Source organism: Pinus tabuliformis, chromosome X, assembly GCF_031772625.1.
Source record: "Pinus tabuliformis cultivar Carrire ecotype Pingquan chromosome X, CPIR1, whole genome shotgun sequence".
Taxonomy (NCBI): Eukaryota; Viridiplantae; Streptophyta; class Pinopsida; order Pinales; family Pinaceae; genus Pinus; species Pinus tabuliformis.
This window is the reverse complement of record NC_142308.1, coordinates 626748424-626770932: the sequence shown is the minus strand read 5'-3', so window position 1 is coordinate 626770932 and position 22509 is coordinate 626748424.

The window sequence follows — 22509 nt, the reverse complement described above, 5'->3', positions numbered from 1 at the left end:
TCGGTGGCAAGATGGTGTAGGCCACTACATTAAGTGCTGTCAATAGTGATGATGTACATAAGAGGTGATGTCGCGATCATACAAGGAAAATTCCCTCACGCGGGAGTGGCTCCATGAGATGTTTTGCTACAGGAATTCTCAGTCAAAAAGGTCTCCTATCAGTATGACATAAACTCATGCATAATGATAATTAGCATCCCACCAACATGGCATAAAATGGATCTCAATGCAAACATACATGGCGACACATGAGTATCCCATCAATGTAACGACAAAGGGATCTCAGGCAAAACATGACGAATCATGACAACAAGTACATCCCACAAATGATTCTGCATCACATCAAGCAGGAATCATGAAGCAATGAAGAAAACAGGATCCCACATCAAACATCAAACAGGGATTTGTTCAGCATAATGCATAGAAAAAAGAAGTACATGAACACAATGCATATACCTCACATACTGAGGCCATCCGAAGAAGAGGATGTCAAATTGTTGAAGCTGGCCGTACCATCAATCTCACAGTGTCGAATAGTGCAAAATCAACTGTCAAATTTTTGAATTCTAAGAAAATGAAAATCTGGGGCTTAAGGAATCTTTTAGATTCCCCATAGATTCCTCAAAGATTCCCTCCTCCAAGTCCTCTGCAAATATTCAGCTCAGATCAGGAAATTGATTGTTCCATCGGGTTCTTGTTGCCGAGAGGTTTAGGATCGACATAAAGTTTGTCCAATTTGGACACTGCAAAAATTTCACCGTCCTGAGAATTTCTCCCAATCATGGTTCCACCTATGTGTTTCTCAGGTTCATGGTTCCACCCTGTATTAAAAATTAATAAAAAAAATGCCTCAGTTTCTGTGTGCACTTCTTGCTCCTCCATGCTTGGGTGCACTAACGAAATGGGGGTTTATATGAATTTTCATGGCAGATTTACCAAAAAAGTTGTTTGGTGTAATGGTAAACAATAGAAATTGGTTGAGGAGGGGTCGGGTGGTCAAACCCCGCCCCTCCCGTTTGAAATACATTATAGTTTCATTAGCTAAAATAGGGGTTGGTTCACCAGTCTGGTGGCCTGCTCCCCATAACTCCCTCCACATTAATTTTGGCATTGTTGGTTTAATGGCAGCATTGCATGTTTGATTTGCATTAAAGTTGTTGTAGCTGTGTGTGTTATAGACATTTTTGGGCACTGGAACCCCAATCATATATGTCCATAAACCAAGGGCTCCTAAGTCCCTAAAAGTGTTGTTTCACAGGTCAGCTGATTACATCATCTCCAAGAAGTTCTCCACAGAAAATTGCTCAGAACTGGTCAAATCTGGACCATACAGACTGCCCAGTGCAGAAGGTGCGATGCATCCCACCTGCCCAGAGTAAAAGGTGCGATGCATATTGGATAGCTCTTCTGCAGGGTGCGATGAGCGAGAGTGGACAAATGGCAGAGACAGTTTGCAAGGTGGTTCGACAAGAAATCTTCCAGAAACTTCTCCTATGACACTTGCCTCTCTAAATTCGCCCAAGGATGAGTAAGAGATCAACAATCTCCAAGTAGAATCAAGAACTATCAAAGAGAGGACACTAATCAAATCTCAGAAGCTGACTCACCTCCCTGCAATCATCTATATACGGATCCTTCATCCCATAGATCCAGAGGCTGGAATTTTGTATCTTGTAAGGAAGTGCTACTGGTTTCTTGGTGTAACATCATAGTGTTGGGTGATCTAAGCTTTTCATGAGGTGAAGAAGGGCTTTCTTACTGAGATGATGACGTTGGGTCAGGAAAATTGGTTGTAATCCTCTTTGTTATTCTTGATATTAATAAAGCTATTCAAGTTTTCCTCCACATTCTTGTATGATTGATGATATATGCATTTTTATGGTCAATATATATCTGGTCCTATATTGTTTGTGATAGTAGATCTTTGTTCTTGGATAGTGTTATTCTACTTTGATTCCACAGGTGCTCTTTGAAGCTGGGTAGATGAGGAAGCGAGTGGAAAAGATCTATCAGAAGGGAGAGGAATCAAGCAAGGAAACAAGCACAAGATAGAGGTTGTTCTCCTTTGTTCCCCTCTTATCTACTTCTCATAAAGGAAAATGAAAGTAGTTTTAGTTTGTTTGTTTCTAAGATATCTACCAGTCTTAGTGGGACTAGTAGCTCTGCATAGACACTAGATTTCCGATAACAAAATGGCGACTCCGTTGGGGATAGAATAGCTTGTTTGCTTTTCTATACTTGTTTGTTTTATAAACTTACAGACGGAGGCTGAAGTCAATCCAGCTAGCCTTCGAACTGCATTTGCTATGCAAGTGCAAAGTAGATCAATAATGCTTCAGTCTATCTCTGGGTTTTGTTTATAAACTGAGCAATTGATTTGTAAACATCCTAATTGCCCTTGTGGTGGCTCTAGTAACCTCCTTAGATATACCCCTGTGATTTATTTACTGATTATCACTTTCTCGACCTAGATCCCTGAATTGTGTTGCAAACTATGATCAAGAATTGGACCAAAAGTCTCGCACTGTACCATCGCACCCTCTCTTCAAGGATATCAGTATGCATCACACTTCCCATGTGCAGTAGGTGGGATGCATATTGGAATCCCTGTGTAAAAGGTGTGATGGTCAGAGAAGGCTAATTTTGCCTCCAGACTTTGGTTTTTCTTCACTCTTTTCAGCTCTATTCAGGAGTTTTGCTGTTTGTAGTCAGTATAACTCTGTGGAAACCCCCTTCCTTGCCATTATTCCGCCTCCATTGTGTAAATAACTGTAAATGTATTTATGTATTGTGAGCCATTTTCAATTCTCTTTTACAAAGAAGTAGCATAATTGAACTGTCGATTCTTGATTTGGAAGTGTCGCAAGTGTCGTTGTCAGTCATAGAAGAGAATCCGATTGTTCTTGATAGTCGATTACACTGTTACTCCTACACTTGATTTGAATTAATAGTTTTTAAAGTGTCGAAAGCAAGTTTTCAATTCCAAATCGCAAAGTGTCGTTATTGTCTTCATTTTGTCTTGAAAAGAAGCTTGTTAGTAATGTCACTTTGAAAAATAATTCAGATTTGCACTTAGCTTTCTTTTTATCATTCACACATTAAGAAGGCTGAAAACAAATACATGCATGTGCATTTGCATTTAGACTGTTTGTTGGTTTTATTTAGGACAGTGCATATAGTGTTTTCTCTCTGCTCTATGTTGAAAGAATATCATCTCTCTTTCTTTAGTAGCTAGGATTTTCATTGCAAAAAGAAGATTAAATGATTGTTTATTATCTTAGATTCCATTTTAGGAGTTGTATATCTACATCACACGGTGAACCTGAAAGGAAAATTTCTTAAACAAGATCAACTGTAAAATAAATTTAATGAATCTAAAAACACTTTGGAACCTAACGCACAACATTTAGAAGTCTAGGCTAGAGACGTATTCTGGCGTTGTAAAGCCTGGTAACTGTTGCTTTCATTGCTGGTTGTGTGATTCCTCCACTTTGACACGAAAAGTGCCAGTACAGACTTGTGCTCCCACGTACCCTCGAGTATATATTGGGAGACCACAATAGGCTATATCCTTTATCCATAGGAAGCCGTGTCTACCGCCCTATCGATCGCAATGCACTAAACACAGCATTCAGGAAGATTGGCTGTCGTACTGTAAAAAGTATTCTGTAGTTTTGCGATTGGTTTGGTAATCCCTCTGTCTAGACTTCTAGAGTAGTCTCTTTCATTCCTTTTCAGACTCCTTAAAGGAAAAGGTCCATCTAAGCACTTGTCACTTCAAGCTCATTAAAAATCGAAGGTGACTAGAGTCATCTTTTGTTTTTTCTTGACTCTTAAAAATTGAAAAAACAAGTTGTGTCAAAGCGTCTAAAATTTATTTAATCGGAATAAACGTCACCTTTCCTATGTTGGTCTTAGGTTGAGAAAAATGGAGTCCACCAACCAATGATTTCCCCTTGGAGGAAATCCTAGTCCTTTCTCCTATTTGGGAGATGTTGGTGCACCCCATATCGCCACATTGTCGCTTCCAGGATTAACAATCGGCCTGCCCGTATGGCTCTTCTCGACCTCTGTCATTCAGAACACCGTGATTCCTGAGCAATAAAGTCAGCAACTAGATGATACCAGAGTTACCCCAAACCTTCTACTTCGTCTGATTCTCCCTCTCTTCCTTCCTCTTCACTTTATGGAGCTGGTAAAGCCAAAAATCAAGTAACTAAGAAGGAGAAGAAGGGGAAGGAGAAGGAAGAGAAGAAGAATGAGCCAAAGGCGAAAAGGGGCAACCAGGCATCATCTAGTGAAAATCCACACACTGCGCTGTCAAAGCCTAAATCTCCATGTGTCATTTGCAAAGGAGATCACTATCATCGAGATTGTCCTTGCATCCCTCGGATCTTAAGGGTCCGGTCTCCTCGTTTGAACAATCCAGTGTCAACAACCTCTGATGATCATGTTGAAAGTACACCGTCAAGTAGTGAAAGCGAAGTGTCAGGACAGAAAAGGAAAAGTAAATTCCCTTGTAAACTGTGTGAAGGTGATCACGCCGACCACCGTTGTCCCTTCCTAGATGAGGCTAAAAGAGTTTTGGACGACCGTCCGATTTCACCGTTACGGGTTCCTCCTGGATATAAGAAACTCTTTCCAAGTCCATCACTAGTTGAAAAACTGACTGACACGCCATTGTGGTCGGTCGAAGCGTCTATCATTGAAGATAAACCATCTGAATCCACACTAGACGAAAGTCAAAAGGTCGAGGCGGCAGTTGACCCAGTCTTGCCTTCAGAAGGTCCATCTTCAGATGATACAGTCACCGGAGAGAACAAGAATGACACCATTCAAATTCTCTTCATAAACACAGACTCCGATGAACATGGGGTAGTCTACCCGTTCCTTTACTGCAGGAAGGAAGTTTGTGAGAGTCATATCCGGCCGTCTATTCGGTCCCACCTCCAAGCAACCTAGTTGTTTCCTTCGATTGGAATCTACTAGGCAGACGCCATTTACCGGCTAGTGTACCATTTTGAATCATTGCACAAATATACAGAATGGTCATGGCCGGTACCATCATAGATGAAGGGGCTTCTGTGAGTATATTTTCCTCAACTGCTTGGAAAGTGCTTGGTTCGCCATCGCTTCTGCCTGAGATGAGAAATCTAACAGGCTTTGACAAAGGAACCAGTTGACCGTTAGGGATCCTTCCCAATGTGCCGATAACATTGAGAAGGAAAACCGTTCACATGAACATAATGGTAGTCCAAGGACCCCTAGATTATAATCTACTCCTTGGATGCGACTATATTTATTGCATGGGAGCCATTGTCTCCTCGCTCTTTAGAGTAATGTGTTTTCCGCATGAAGAAAGAGTGGTCAAGCTTGTAGACCATCTTTCATTCCCCAACTCACACATAGAAAATAGTCAAATACCATCCCTGAATGGTCTTTTCACGCAAGGAATGTCTCATCAATCCCCAGTCCATCCACTTGATGAGCGCGAGTGATTCGGGAGGACATGACTGAAACCCAGGGGGCATGCACCCTAGTCTGTTTCGGCAGGAAAACCTTGGGCATAGGGTAGGTTTCCGCGAAGGATATATGACTGGTTTATGAGATTATATTGGAATAATATTCCTTCATCAAAGTTATGTGAGTGGAGGCAAGCTGCGCCACTCATCTTTGTTTATTTCGGTAGACATCGCCGAGGAAGTGTTTTGTCTGCAATGCGGATGGAACAATCTTTGGTAACCTGGAAATTTTTCACTATACCTGGGGGTATGCAAACCTTTTAGCATGCAAGCAAAGAGCGACCATTTATTTTTTAAATTTGTAGGTCCTCTAACCCTTTAAACGCGTAGGATGGTCGTTTCCTAACTTGCATAAAGAAAGGATGCGGGGAAAAGCTTTGTAAGGTGCAAGGCTCCATAAAAAATAGCATCTTAGATGAGACATCCTTATTATACGACTGGATCGAGCAGTTTTTATGTGGAGTTAAAGCTCGTTAAAAATTAAACATAAGTAACGAGCAAATGTTTCCCCCAGAGTTTAAGCTCATTCATTAAAAAATGAACCAATTTCCGGTAAATAACCATCGTGAATGCATTATCATCAAACTTTGAGCCTTGGTCGTGTTCTCATCATCACCTCCACTATGTTTTGGCCGATCATTCACCTCCATTTGATTGTTTACCCTTTTTGAGGAATAGCTGCGAAGATTGATCCTATTGGCCATCCTTGTGACACTGCCATGATTGGAAAATTCCAAACCTTACCTGGAATCACCCGCTACCCGAATTTATCACTCGTTCCTCGAAAAACAAGTCTCCTTTAAGCTCTTTTCTTCTGACTCGTAAAATATGAAAAGATTGCCGAGAAATTAGCCTCTCCAGCTCGTTAAAGTGACCGGAAGTGTTATCCCTCCTCTAGATTTTAATCTTTTTGGACCTGAGGGATTATTACACAAAAAGATCGAGCACTTGCTTTGTTAGGCTTGTTAAAATTATCAAAAATGCATCCCTTTTGTATTATTTTATACCTTTTCAGACTTAAGGGATTATAAGATGAAAAAGGATTATTGGAGTTTTCTTTACATCCCTTTCAGACTCTCTAAAATTGAAAAGGACCGAGTTATCTTTGTCGTTAAACTCGTTAAAACCGAATAGCGGCAAACTTGTCCATACATACAAGAACGAGTTTCACTATCGCTAGGCTCGTTAAAACATAGCAATGGGTTTTCCCGAAGGGAAAATTATAGAACAAGAATATGTTATCCTCCTCAAGCTTGACAAAAATAAAGAGGTACTGTCAGCAATGACTGGGGGAAAATTGGGAACAAAACTTGAAGAAACTTTATTGGTAGTGAGTCACTCTTGAACATGACACTTTCACTCTGCATCCGAGTCGGGTTGGGTTGTTTCGTTCACTGGTCGTATTACCATTGGTCCATCACACCATCCACATTTGGGGTTAGCGCTACCAATCCATCATGTCAGTGTCGCCAGCATGTTCAAGAGAAGTCGCTCAGAGAATTCACCTGTGTCTCATCCGCTACAATACATTTACACTCCATTCTTTCATGACCGCCACCCTGAACCTTATATCATTAGATCGTTTTCACCTCCATTAAAATCATTTGCTCCATTACGTATCGTAAATGTGGGATTCATTAATGCCCTCCTACGACGGATCGCTTCTTGTCGACATCAGCTCATTATCCAGGAAGTCAATCTAGGAAAAACCCTTTCAGTACTTTGAAGCTTGCATGCCTCAATGGCAAGTTTCTCACTTAAAGCGACAGGTTTACATCAATGGCCTTCAACCGAAAGATTTTGCGTGGTGTTCGATGCCAAGTCCCCTTTTCACACCACGTGAATTGTACTCTCGTACCTTGAGGGTCATCATCATTATCTGTGATTCCTTTCATGCCTGTTAACAGCTTACATCACTGGCTGGTAATCAGGCGATGTCTTTCCATGTTTGACTCCAGAACATCTCTCACATGGATCGACTTGTACTTTGAGTGAAGATAAAACGAGATTGAAGACCCCGGATCTAGTTTCATCCATCCGGGCTACGATATATATTCAGGAAAATAAAGACATCAAATGTACATCATTGCTGCACATATAATCATCCAATCTAAGGGATGATGGCTCTACCAGAATCATCAGTCTGCACACAGACGATTGTCTGTCTTATGTACATGAAAATGAATTTATAAAGCTAAGCATGGGAATGCCCGCCTCAGCTAGATCATGAAAATATTATGAAGATAATGTATTGTATTTTATCTTATTACAGGTCGCCTTCTAGCTCGAAGAAACTTCGGATCCTCATGATAAAGCATTTCACCCGACATCAAAAGATTAACGACCTCATGCTTTAGGGGGCAACTGTTATAGACATTTTTGGGCACTGCAACCCCAATCATATATGTCCATAAACCAAGGGCTCCTAAGTCCCTAAAAGTGTTGTTTCACACCCTAAAGGAACAAGGTCAGCTGATTACATCATCTCCCAGAAGTTCTCCACAGAAAACTGCTCAGAACTGGTCAAATCTGGACCATACAGACTGCCCAGTGCAGAAGGTGCGATGCATCCCACCTGCCCAGAGTAAAAGGTGCGATGCATATTGGATAGCTCTTCTGCAGGGTGCAATGAGTGAGAGTGGACAAATGGCAAAGACAATTTGCAAGGTGGTTCGACATGGAATCTTCCAGAAACTTCTCCTATGACACTTGCCTCTCTGAATTCGCCCAGGGATGAGTAAGAGATCAACAATATCCAAGTGGAATCAAGAACTATCAAAGAGAGGACACTAATCAAATCTCAAAAGCTGACTCACCTCCCTGCAATCATCTATATATGGATCCCTCATCCCAGAGATCCAGAGGCTGGAATTTTGTATCTTCTAAGGAAGTGCTACTGGTTTCTTGGTGTAACATCATATTGTTGGGTGATCTAAGCTTTTCATGAGGTGAAGAAGGGCTTTCTTGCTAAGAGGATGACGTTGGGTCAGAAAAATTGGTTGTAATCCTCTTTGCTATTCTTGATATTAATAAAGCTATTCAAGTTTTCCTCCACATTCTTGTATGATTGATGATATATGCATTTGTGTGGTCAATATATATCTGGTCCAATATTGTTTGTGATAGTATATCTCTATTCTTGGATAGTGTTATGCTGCTTTGATTCCACAGGTGCTCTTTGAAGCTGGGTAGACGAGGAAGCGAGTGGCAAAGATCTATCAAAAGGGAGAGGAATCAAGCAAGGAACCAAGCGCAAGACAGAGGTTGGTCTCCTTTGTTCCCCTCTTATCTACTTCTCATAAAGGAAAATGAAAGTAGTTTTAGTTTGTTTGTTTCTAATATAGCTACCAGTCTTAGTGGGACTAGCAGCTCTGCATAGACACTAGATTTCCCGATAACAGTGTGGTTATTGATACGATGGTTCATGGAGCCGCCCGGTGGGGGCCGGTTCACATGGGCCGAGCTAGTTCAATCCTTGCTAGCCCCGCATTAAATGACATGGCATACGGTTAGTGTTTGGGGGTGTGGACCGGGTCCACTGGAGGTGGCCTGCCCACCCCTTATATAGTCATATGTGCGGTTGGGGTGTGGGATGGTTCGGTAGGGTGATGGTCACCGACCCGAATTTAATTTTGGTGGATGGTTGGGGGTTAGTCGGGGTCATGGCCTGTTGACCCAAAATTTATATTAAATTTTGATTTGGGTCCTGTTAGGGGTGGCGAGGGTCATGGCCCGCCACCCATTTTAATATATTTTGTTTTGTTATTAAAACTAATTAGTCATTTTTGAAAATTCGAAAAATGACCAAAGGAGACAAATTAATCAGGCCACAAATTCATCCAAAATTTGGCCCAAGTTGGCTGGAATCTGATGGAAATATTTTGTCCAAATTGATACCTCCTTAAGCCTGCCCAGTCACCCAAGTCAACCTATAATTTGACTGCTCCTAACTTTTGCATACGGACTTGGTTTAACGAACTGTTCACACCACTACAATCAAGATGACTAGATCTACGCTCTGCTCCTTGTTTTAAATCATTCTGATCACTTTGATTTTTGAGCTTCCTAAGCCCTCTTTGTCTTGTGTGTGTCTCTAGAGCCACCTGGAGCACTTGTGCAGTTGGAGGAACTCGAAGAAGAATTGTTTTTGGTTAATTCCATCAGCAGGTACAAAAGCAGCGTGAGAAGGCATAGCATGATTGACATATTAAGTTGTGTACCGTCAAGGTGAACAATTTGGTGTTACTGTATGATAGTAAGTTTGATAAATTCTTAGGAAAATTCAGAATGCATTGGCTGGGACCATATGTTATTAAGGAGGTCACAGACGGAAGCGCAGTGAATTTGGTAAAGTTAAATGGAGAACCTTTCCCAGGAAAAGTGAATGGTAGTTGGCTGAATCCATACACGGGTGGCTCGGCTATCTGACTAGCCGACAGAAGCACAACCTTAACACTCCAGGTAGTTGAAAGGAGTCACGGGACTATAAACAGATGCAGGGAACACAGAAGTAGATATAGGGAAGCAGTTCAGCAGTCTATGAACAACGTGTCTGGGAGATACAACAAGAAGTTGCTCAACGCGTTGTTGATCTTGCAGCAGTTCAAACAGAGTTGGGAGGTATCCGTGCGAAGATCTCTACACCGATGGAGTGACTCGAGGGAAATTCACAATGTTTGTGTTGGGGGCCTATTAGGCACGGGATCCCCCAAGGAAATTTTTGGGTCTTAAAGCCCAGATTTTGACCAAATTCGATGTAAAGACTCCACATTTTTTGGGCACGAAGCACGAAGATTGTAAATGAGTGATAGGGTTTTCCACCTTCATTTTTTTAATGTAATGTCGGCTTTAGAAAGATTGTATAAATAGAGTGAGGCTCTAAGTTGTAAATTGGTTAGAGAAAGGAAGTAATAGATGAAGAATTAAGTCTTATCTAAGTGTTGAGTCGTGTCTTTGGGTCATAAGGTAGGAGAAGGCTCTGCAGCTGAGTGCATGGACCCCTGTAGATGAGTGCACAGGGCGGGTCAAGTTTGTAACCTTTGGAGAAGTAATAAAGAGAAGTTTTACATCATTTTTGTGTATCTTTTTCCTATTTTGTGTATTGAATAAATTTCATTTATATTGTTTATATGATGCGTAAACTTATATGAATGTGTTGATAAAGTGAATATAAGATAAAGTATCTCTTTACGTGAAGATAACTAACTGTTATAAGAAGATAAGTAAGCTACGTGGTGTAACTTGGGAAGGTAGTGTAGATCGATGCTATGGTAGCGTGAAGGCACCTCAGCCCCTAGTTAGGGTTGTGCGAAGGCAATTATAATAAATCACGAAGGCCTCGTAGGTCAGGATAGTGTGCGAAGGTATTTACAGTTGGACTAAACCGACCCCTCAAACATCTCAAGGGTGTGGAAAGTTGGTTCCAGCATCCCCCCATACTGCTTCAGGTGAGACCTCAGTCCGTGCTCTACGGGCTATTGTCAAAATGGCCAGTAGAACAGGGATTTGTTTGGCTAAATAAATCCGAACCTGGGTCAAGTCCCCTCAAGCCAACACCTATGTTACGCAGAATTACTTCTAATTCACACACAATTTATCATTCGATTACTCAATCCACACTTGCACAATTCAGAATTAAATTCTTTGTATATATATAAACAAATGATTACATAATTTCTTCCTTTGGCCTCATATTCTAATCAGTGGCCTTTTATCTCTCTGCCCATAGACTTACAGTCAAACCATATCTAATCTCTGAACTCTAATTCTCACTCTAACTAACTGATTGACTGACTGTCTCTATGCCTTTTTGGGCTTACATTTATACAAAAGGTTCTGTAACCCATTTTGGTTCAAATCCTTAATCTTTTGAACTAAATATTGAATATCCTCGAAGTCCACTTCTACCTCCATTGATCCCTAATAATCCTCTCTAGTTCCACAAACCATGAAACCAATTTCTAATCTAATATTTACAATTGATTTCCAAATCTCTCAATCCTCACTGATCACTCATCATCACTCATGTTCTCCTACATTCGAGAGCATTTACAAATATCCTCACAATATCTAATTAATTCCTATTCCAATCACGCAAAACATTAATAATTACATTAATTTGATACATAGGAATCCAACTTCCTTAAAACACAAGACCCCCTAAGTTAACTAGAATATAATGGAAGTGTTGAGCTAGATGCTCTTGCATCAATCTCCCAAGGTTAAAATAATCATGATCTCCAGATCATGTGCTTTCGATATTTGTCCTCATGGATCCCATACTTTGTTCTGTAATTTGTCTTTGGTTGTTGTTGTTATTTGTTGTTGTTCTCTAGGTTTCCACAATTTATGTTTCTTTTCCCCACTAGCTATGCTTTCACAGTCTACTACTTTCTTTCTCTTGCTACTACTTGGCCTTCTTAATATTATTTTCTCCCGAGGCACCTTCATCATTAATTTTATTATTATTTCAATGTATATGTCCAATTTATATTTTGACTGATAATTACCTTACCATTTTTTGTTGTACTCTGTCCACTCATCTTCAAACTATTGTTTATTGTCTTCTCTTTGAAGTTGTTAGATTATTACTTTCGACCTTTCATCCTTACCCTCTTCTGACTTTCCAAACAACCTCTATTCAAAATATACAAATTTTCTTTCAAAAAATAAATCATCCTTAAATTCCCTTTGTACTTGATTCCTCTCAAATACATCGCTATGATGTTCATCAATTCCAGCATATTTTCCTTCCTCTTCTTTGAAAACCCTCGGTAATTGTCCTTCACTTCCTTAACTGATTCTGACAATCAGTTTAACTTCTTCAAGCATGGTATCTTCATGCTTTTCATTTCCCTCATCAGTATGTCTTTCCTAGCAACTTCCGGTCTTCTTTAGTTCTAAAATTGATTCTTCAATTTGAAACATGTCTGTCTCATTTTCATCACTTCCTGTAATCATAAAACAATTATCAGAATTAAAAATATAAGGCCTCATTACCTTTTCCTTCTCTGGAAACATCTCAGTATGTTGCTCTGAGTTTTCCTTCAATTCCTTTGTCAACACATCAGTATGTTGATTTAAAATATCCTTCATATCATTTGTTTCAATGATATCTCTCTGCTCTAGTTCACAATAATGAAATCCTCCTTCTGTAATGTCAATTTGCTAAACTTTTATTACCATTCTCTTTTCCTTATGATTGTCATTCATGACAATTTCTTTGTCTTCCTTTTTCAGCAATTTATCCTGAGTATACATCCTCTGCTTTTCCAACTTCCTTCTTTGAAAGTATAATTTTCCATATAACTCAATAATTTCAATTGGAGTAGAATTTGGGAATTTTACACAATTTTTCATACCTTCCTTTGTTATTGACAAATCATCAGATGTCATTTCTCCCTTTGCTAAATATTTTCCATAGTCTTCTTCCTTCTTCAATTCTGTGATTGTCTTTTCTTTGTCTTGAGACAAATCTGCCTCCCCTTATTCTTCAATACACTTTTCCTTGTTGTCTCTCTGTAAAACTTCTTCAACAGCTATCCTTGCCCCATCATCTGTATTAATATTCTCCTGTATTTGTTCTTCATTAACAACATTAATCAAATTCATTAGATTACCTCTCTGAGACAATATTCCTTCGTTCTTCATCGGAATAGGATCATGATCTTCCATCTCTATGACAACTTTAATTGATTGTCTTCTCTCATTAAAAAACTCATCCATAGACTCTTTCTGTTGTAACCAGTCAAATTCTTCCTCTTCTGAGAATTTCCTTTGTCATATTCTTTCTTGGTCTCTCATAAAAACATGCATGAGCTACAACAAAACCTTTGCTGATCAGATATTGATCAAGGACCTTAACCGCAATTAAGAATAAGGTTGCAAACAATGTACATGTAGTTGCAGTTTACATGACCGCCAGTCCTACATGAATTAGCATTAAAAGGTTAATATTGGCTTTCAACGCTAAAACCTTTATTAAGCACCTTTTTCTTAAAATATGACTTAAGCATGTGGGTGGTCTTGGAAAGACAGTAAATGGTTTCTTGCACAGGCGAAAGGTTGGAAGTGATATTCTACCAAAAGCACGCAATTAGCCTCAGCAAGAGACACGCAGTAGGGAAAAACTACTTTTCTTGTGTGCCCTCGATTTGATATTTTTAGTGTAGAAATCTGTGTGAGATTGCGCGATGTCCATTGGATCGAGCAGGGTCGCATCAGTGGTGGAGATCATCCAGGCTAGTTGGCCAGTGGACAATGTGATAGATATTGGATGGATGGGATAGATCAATGGTTTAGAGTTAACCCAATTGCAAGCTCTATGGAGGATTATGCCTAACCACCGGGATTATACAACACATATGTGCACCCAACGGTTACAGTAATGCTAATGGCTACCTCCGATGGTCAGCCTGGCAGAGTGGCTAAAGTTTAGTGGATATGCTAAGTTTAGTTGGAGATAAGTGCAGTTGCCAAAATTGGTGGAGTATCCCTAGAGGATAAAGCATAAATACACTCTAAGAGCAGTTTTAGAACATAGAACATAGAAAAACAAAGGAAAATAGAAGAAACAGAAGAGAACCCGAGAAGCAGCAAGAGTGTAACAAGAGGCTCACTAGGCTAATTAGAGCCTTATGAATCTGATGGGATAGTTTAAAGAATCTAGGGAAGTCATATTCATGGAGAATTACATCCAGGAAGATTGATTTGGAGCTCAAAAGCCACCAGAGGTTGGAGGAAGTTGTAGGAGCTACTAGTACTCAATCTCAATGATCCAATAGTCAATTCTGACTATAAAGGACCTTCTGAATCCATTGCAAGGATTTGCAGAAGAATTTGGGGACTTCTAAGGGCTAAGAAGCTACAGGGAATTTTTAGGTAGAAAATGATCAGTCTGTTGTAGGTGTTTGATATGTGTTTGAGACAGAAGAAGTTACAGAGATAGTTGAAGAATTCTGAGGGAGTTAGTGCCATCAAGAAGCTAAAGACATCTCAGAGCATTGATTGAAGGAATCAATTCCAAGGAAGCTTAGATTTGTTTTCAGAGTGAGGACAACCAAGGATATAGATGGTATTCTAAGCCTATTGGTCCAGTTCAGTAACCTTTGGACTTAAGTGTGGAACTTGTAAAAGAAGCTTTACCATAATCCTAAAGAGCCAAGTCAAGTTGACAAGAGCTCAAGGAGACGTAAGTCCATGATATTAGGGTGAACTCCTAGATTAAATTTGGTGTTATGTGTGTGTTTCCGATGGTCAGCGTAGCAGAGTGGCTAAAGTGTAGCAAATATGCTAAGTTTAGCTAGAGATAAGTGCAGTCACCAAAATTGGTAGAGTATCCCTAGAGGATAAATCATAAATACACTCCAGGAGCAGTTTTAGAATAGACAACACAGAAAAACAAAGGAAAACAGAGGAAACGGAAGAGAAGTCGAGAAGCAGCGAGAGTGTAACAAGAGACTCGCTAGGCTGATTAGAGCCTTCTGAATCTGATGGGATAGTCCAGAGAAGTTGGGGAAGTCATCTTCATGGAGAATTACATCCAGAAATATTGATTTGGAGCTCAGAAGCCACCAGAGGTTCGACGAAGTTGTAGGAGCTACTAGTACTCATTCTCAATTATCCAATAGTCAATTCTGATTGTAAAGGACCTGTTGAATCCATTGTAGGGATTTGCGTATGAATTTGGAGACTTCTAAGGTCCAGGAAGCTGCAAGGAAGTTTTAGGAAGCAAATGATCAAATGATCAATCTGGTTTAGGTGTTTGATATGTGCTGAAGATAGAAGAAGAAGTTACAGAGACAATTGAAGAATTCTGAGGGAGTTAATGCCATCAAGAAGCTCAAGACATCTTAGAGCACTGATTGAAGGAATCAAGTCCAAGGAAGCTTAGATCTTTTTGTAGAGTGAGGACAGTCAAGGATATAGATGGTATTCTAAGCCCATTGGTTCAGTTCAGTAACCTTTGGAGTTAAGTGTGGAATTTGTAAAAGAATCTTTACTATAATCCCAAAGAGCCAAGTCAAGTTGATAAGAGCTGAAGGAGATGTAAGCCCATGATATTAGGGTGAACTCCTAGATTAAATTTTGTGTAATGTGTGTGTTTCTTATTTGCTGCATTATATTACTGTTATATGTGTTTTATATTAGCAGAAACACTTAAAGCACTAAAATAGTTAAAAACAAACAAAGACATACACCTGTTTCAAGTACTTAATTCCACAATTGTCAACATAAGCTAGATCATATATTTGTTAAGCTTTGGAGTGGGAGGTTCTTGTAAGTATAACAAGATGTTAAACCCTCATTTCAGATCAGGTGGTATCAGAGCTAGCTGCTTGATTGACAGAGCATGATTGCTTGATTGACAGAGCATAGTTGCTTGAATGATAGAGCAATAGGATGCTTGATTGATAGAGCATAGCTGCTTGATAGACAAAGAAATAGATTGCTTGTTTGACTTGATAGGTGTTTAAACAGTACAAAGGATTTGATTGTTTGATTGTTTGTAAACTGACTATTGCTTGAGTTTGCAAAGGTGAAGGGAAAGCTACAGATAGCTAAGTCTAGGAGAGGACAAGAAGGAAGAAGGGATGAAGGCATTCTCCTTACCCCAAGGACCTCAAGGCAATCCTTGAAACACAAGAAGGTTTGTTTGCAAAAGGTTGCTTGAATAAGCTCTTTGTGAATTTTTTTGAAGTTCTTTTGTTCATTTCTATAATGACAACTTCTACAAGTGAGTTCTCAAAATCTTCCTCCTTCACAAGATTCTTCGATGAAGACATGAAGCAAGACTTGTTCATCATGATGGATATGGTGAGAGAAATGTATGAGGATGAAAGGAAGAGCACCAAACTTCAAGAGCAGTTGAATTCCATGAAGGAAGAGAAGCAGTTGCTTTCTGACAAATAGTAGAAAATGGAGAGCCAACTTCATATTGCAAATATGAGCCTGGAAAGGATGCATGAGATGGAGACATGGCTCCTTGTTGCCAAATAAGCCTTAGTTAAGTATCATATTGGAGAAGAGGTAAACAATCCTAGTATGTCTTCAATTTCCTCTAAGAATGTTTATATTGGTTCTTTTGAGAAACATACAAGAGGCATAGGGTCCAAGTTGATGTAAAAAATGGACTATGAAGGAAAAGAAGTGGGAAAACATGCACAAGACATTGTTGAGCCAATAATGGTTGAGGAAAGGCCTAAGTATTTGGATCTTGGCTATGGACAATCTTATGGAGAAAGTTCCAAAGCAGCCATGAAGGCAAGTGAAACAGTTCCTAGAAGGAGTTTCATTTCAGGTTCTCTACTTAAAGTTTGTAAATATTGTATTCATGGGGAATGCAATAGTTTGAAACATACTTTGCCAGAAGAAGGCGTTCATAAGCATGCACTCAAATAAGAGAGTTTTGAAAGCTCTAAAACCATTGAAGAGATTGATGGTGTTCCAAAGGGAGCCACTTCTTCATTCGATTCACCTCCTCATGAAGGTAACAAAGGTGAAAGAGAAAGGTATAAATCTGATTTCAATCATATTTCTTTTGATTATGTAAATCATGATAAATTTCCACATAAGCATTGGAAAAAAATTGCATGTTCCTTTTGTGGTTTGGATAACCATAGTGTTTCTAGATGTTGGAAGAGAATGGCCACATACAAGAAACTTTTGAAGAAAAGGAGGCAAGAAGCCAAAGGTCCATTGGACAAGGAAAATCATGTTGTCAAGAAGATGCACATGTGTTGCACTTACTGCCATAAGCAAGGACATATTGCTGCAAAGTGTTAGACTTTGAATCCAACAATGCTTCCACAAAAATTGAAGAAGGTGGGAAGAGAAAATGGCAAGAATGGAAAGGAAGTTTCCATAATTGATGTGTTGCAGGATGATTCACATGTTGATGTAAATGTGCAGACAAAGGAAGCACCTTTGATATGGATTGGTAAGAATTGGTTAAATTTATTATCCAATTAAGGTTGCATGTATTTTGATTTGATGCATTTCTTTGCTAATGGAATGCAAGCTGCAGGGTTTTACCAAAAAGGTGAATGGAAAAAGTTGAGTATGAGACTCACTTTATTGCAACAAAATTATATTCATTTCAGCTTTGTAAGTACATGTAGATATGATTGAGGACCTTGTACTTAAGATAGTTCTTAAGATAAAGTTGAAGAATGGAATACATGCATGAGAATAATATGTATGAACATAGGGATGTTGATGATTTCTTTGTATTTGAACATGTATGTGTAATTGACTTGATGGTTGATTGCTTTGTTTACAACATGCATGTAATGTCATATTGAATTGGAAAAGTTGATTTTGTCTCCAAGAATGAAAAGGGATGTAGTGATGAAGTGTTTCACAAGAGGTGGAATTATTTCTACTTTGAAAAAGAATCATTAAGTTCTTTTCATACATGCTTGACTTGAAGAGTCAGTTGCTTGAAAATTCATGTTTTTTGTCAGCTTGTTATTCAGTCGATCATTTGTATACAAGATGTAAAGACATGATGATGATTCACATGATGTGAAATTTGTTTCTTTTGATGAAGCAAGAGTTTATGCCATCAAGTTGTTTTCTTGTATTATGTTGTTTTTGACAAGATGTCAGAAGAACGTTTGTTTGAGCCACCTTGGATCAATGATCAAGGAAAACCATTCTTAATAGGAGGACAAGCACATTCAGAAAGGAAAGTGTTGAATACCTTCGAGTTTTGGTTCAGAGGCACTAGCCATACAAGGAAAGTGTATGGAGGCTGAAAGAAGAGGGTGTTGGTACTCTCATCTACTATACAGATCAATAAATCAGTCTTTTGGGGTCCAAAAGATTCTCAATGGGGAGGAGTGATCAGATATTGATCAAGGACCCTAATCGTAGTTAAGAATAAAGTTGTAAACAAGGTTGCGAACAATGTACATGCGGTTGTAGTTCACATGACCTCCAGTCCTACATGAATTAGCATTAAAATTTTAATATTAGCTTTAAGAGCTAAAACCTTTATTAAGTGCCTTTTTCTTAAAATATGAATTAAGCACGTGGGTGGTCTTGGAAAGACGATAAACGGTTTCTCGTGTGGTTGAAAGGTTGGAAGCGGTATTCTACCAAAAGCACACAATTAGCCTCAGCAGGTGGCACGTAGCAGGGAAAAAATGCTTTTCTCGTGTGCCCTCGATTTGATATCAGTCGTGCAGAAATCTGCGCAAGATTGCACGATGTCCGTTGGATCAAGTGGGGTCACATTAATGGTGGAGAACGTCCAAGCTAGTTGGCTAGCAGACAACGTGAAAGCCATTGGATGGATGGGATAGATCAATGGTTGAGAGTTAACCTGATCACAAGCTCTATGGAGGATTATCCCTAACCGTCAGGATTATACCACACATATGTGTGCCCAACAGTTACGGTAATGCTAACGGCTACCTCCGACGGTTAGCTTAGCAGAGTGGCTAAAGTGTAGCAGATACGCTAAGTTTAGTTGGAGATAAATGTAGTTGCCAAAATGGGTGGAGTATCCATAGAGGATAAATCATAAATACACTCCAGGAGTAGTTTTAGAATAGAGAACACTGAAAAACAAAGGAAAACAGAGGAAACAGAAGAGAAGTCGAGAAGCAGGGAGAGTTTAACAAGAGGCTTGCTAGGCTAATTAGAGCCTTCTGAATCCGATGGGATAGTCCAGAGAAGTTGGGGAAGTCATCTTCGTGGAGAATTACATCTAGGAAGATTTATTTGGAGCTTAGAAGCCACCAGAGGTTGGAGGAAGTTGTAGGAGCTACCAGTACTCATTCTCAATGATCCAATAGTCAATTCTGACTGTAAAGGACCTTATAAATCCATTGCATGGATTTGCATAAGAATTTGGAGACTTCTAAGGGCCAGGAAGCTATAAGGAAGTTTTAGGCAGCAAATGATCAAATGATCAATCTGTTGTAGGTGTCTGATATGTGTTGGCGATAGAAGAAGAAGTTCCAGAGACAGTTGAAGAATTCTGAGGGAGTTAGTACCATCAAGAAGCTCAAGACATCTCAGAGCTAATTGAAGGAATCAAGTCCAAGGAAGCTTAGATCTATTTGCAGAGTGAGGATAACCAGGGATACAGATGGTATTCTAAGCCCATTGGTTCAGTTCAGTAACCTTTGGAGTTAAGTGTGGAACTTGTAAAAGAAGCTTTACCATAATCCCAAAGAGCCAAGTCAAGTTGACAAGAGCTCAAGGAGATGTAGCCCATGATATTAGGGTGAAATCCTAGATTAAATTTGGTGTTATGTGTGTGTTTCTTATTTTTTGTATAATGTTACTATTATATGTGTTTTATATCAGCAGAAACACTTAAAGCACTAAAACAATTAAAAACAAACAAAGAAATACACCTGTTTCAAGTACTTAATTCTACAATTGTCAACATAAGCTAGATCATATATTTGTTAAGCTTTGGAGTGGGAGGTTCTTGTAAGTATAACAAGATGTTAAACCCTCATTTCAAATCATCTACAGTAACAAGTCCTCCCTACTACACAATACCTCACCAAGCTTCTCTCCTCTGATCTTAGTCTTTCGAAATCTCTCTGGTTCTCTATTCTTTGGAACCAATTGAGCACTCCTTGCTCTAGGCTTCTACAAATCTTCTCACCTTCCTCTGTTGTTACTCTGCACAAAGATTATAAAGGCTAACACTGACAAAACTGCAATATAATCATACTTCACACGGAATATTCTTCTTCTTTGATACCAAATGATGCAACCTAAGCCACACATACCCACAATATGCAAATAAAATTACATGTCACACTATGTCCTAGGAATTTCAAAATCCCTTACTTGGTATAACCTACACAAGTCAAGGTTTAAGGCTCCTTCAATAAACTCTAAGCGGAAACATTTCATTTAACTATCCCACAAGTTTCGAATTTGGGTTATTTTCACCTCTGACACTTATCAACCATACCCTAGTCTTTAGAATTTGGATAAAAATCAAACTTTAACCCATAATACATTAATACCCCTTATTTATATTATAATTCCCATATAATAGAAATATTTCTTAACCCACACTTAAACCTTACCTTTCCTCTATTCTTCAACCTTTTGCACGTATATCAATGCTCTCTTTAGCGCATTAAATCTCCATCTTTTATTTGTCTTGTCCGATCCAATCGCTGTCGTGTCATCCGCTCGCCAACTAACCCGAAAAATATCCACCGTTGTTCAATCTCGCTCGATCCAACGGCTATCGCGCAATCTCGCGTGAAATTGTGCACGACCGATATCAGGTCAAGAGCGCACGAGAAAAGTAGTTTTCTCGTTCTATGTGTTGACTGCGAGATAGGTAGTTTCCTTTTAATGTGTTTATAATGCAATGAAACCCATTTGTAATGTCTTGTTGTCTATTATCCATTCCATGTTGTTATAATCTCCCTTCCATCTTCAAAAATATGCAAATTCAATCACATTAATTAAATCATATATAATTAAAGAAGTAATGAACCAATACATTCGTCAAGCACTACATTCTTTGTTAAAATTCACTTGTCAAAAATGAATATTAATGTTGGAAATTTCACACTATTAACCCTAACACTCCAACTACAATTGCAAATATGTAAAGAAATATTTATGGGTGAAAATAATAATAAAAATGAAATGATTGATTTCTCATTGAGAGTTTCCATCTCTTTTCCTTGTTCAACTTGCATAAGAAATAAACAAAACATGAGAGCTAAAGAAAAAAGTAATGAACAACCCAATGTGCAAATATAGAGAAGGAAATCAATGTGGTGTTTTATTTATTTAATATTATATTTTTTAAATGTGTTGCTTTAATTTTTTTTAATGTAATTTTTTTAATTTCGTTCAACATTATTTTAATACTATTAAATGTGTTGCTTTATTTTGTTATTCAATGTGCTGATTTTTTTTGTTATTCAATGTGTTTCTCTTCTTATTTTTTTCCCTTTTCTTCAATGCATGGTTTGTATTCCTTCAACTCCTTTTTATTTTCATTTATTTCATTCTTAATACCTCCCTCAAACATTGCAAAACCAAACAAAAAGAAGAAGCTTCAAAAAAATTATCTCATGAGAATAATAAGAAGTAAATGTATTAATGGAAATTTGACATTTAAAAGAAAATCCACTTATAGTTTTATCATTGATGGAAGTTAGCACTCATTGTCACATTAATTTCATGCTTGTACCATTTCCGATAAAATCTCATTCATGGCATTAGCTCCTTAGGTTTTTTGTGCAAAGACTTGTTATTTGAAGTGAAAAGAGTGAAACTTGAAACATGAAATGGTTGCATGATTTCATTTTAAACCTAATATGGTTTTAGAGAGTAAAAGTTTGAGAAAAATTCATATTATTTGATTTTTATACCTCTCACAAAACTTGGAAAAATGTGGAATTATGCCCATCAAAACTTGTGGATGATAACAAAGGTTTATCTTGATATCATTCACTTGAAATCAAGCTTACCTACACTACTTATTTAATTCACAATGCTACTTATTTAATTCACAATGCAATCTTTTGAAAACTTGATTGATAAAATTAAATGAAACCATATATGCTAGAAATTTGAGTTTTAGTTCAATTAGAAAATGCAATGCATGCAAGAAACCACTTTTACAACCTTTATAGTATGGGTGTCAAAGTCCATGTCATTAAAACATTCATTGATAATGAGATAAGTGGTTTAAATCGTAATGAAACAAAGAAAGAAAGTTTAATTACATTAAGACCTATTTCAAATCATAAGTCCAATGCATGCTAAGATTCATGAAAACGAAACTGAAGTTTATTAATGAAGGATAGACCATTTATTACGTTTTGTATTTTCTTTATTGAGAGTAATATGCATTAAGAATCAAAGTGCAATGGGGGAATAAATGGGAAACGTATCCCCGTGCAATGTCTTTTCTTGAATAGAAAATTCAATGCAACATGTGTACATGAAGATTCAATCTCAGATGCATAGATGAAAACATTCA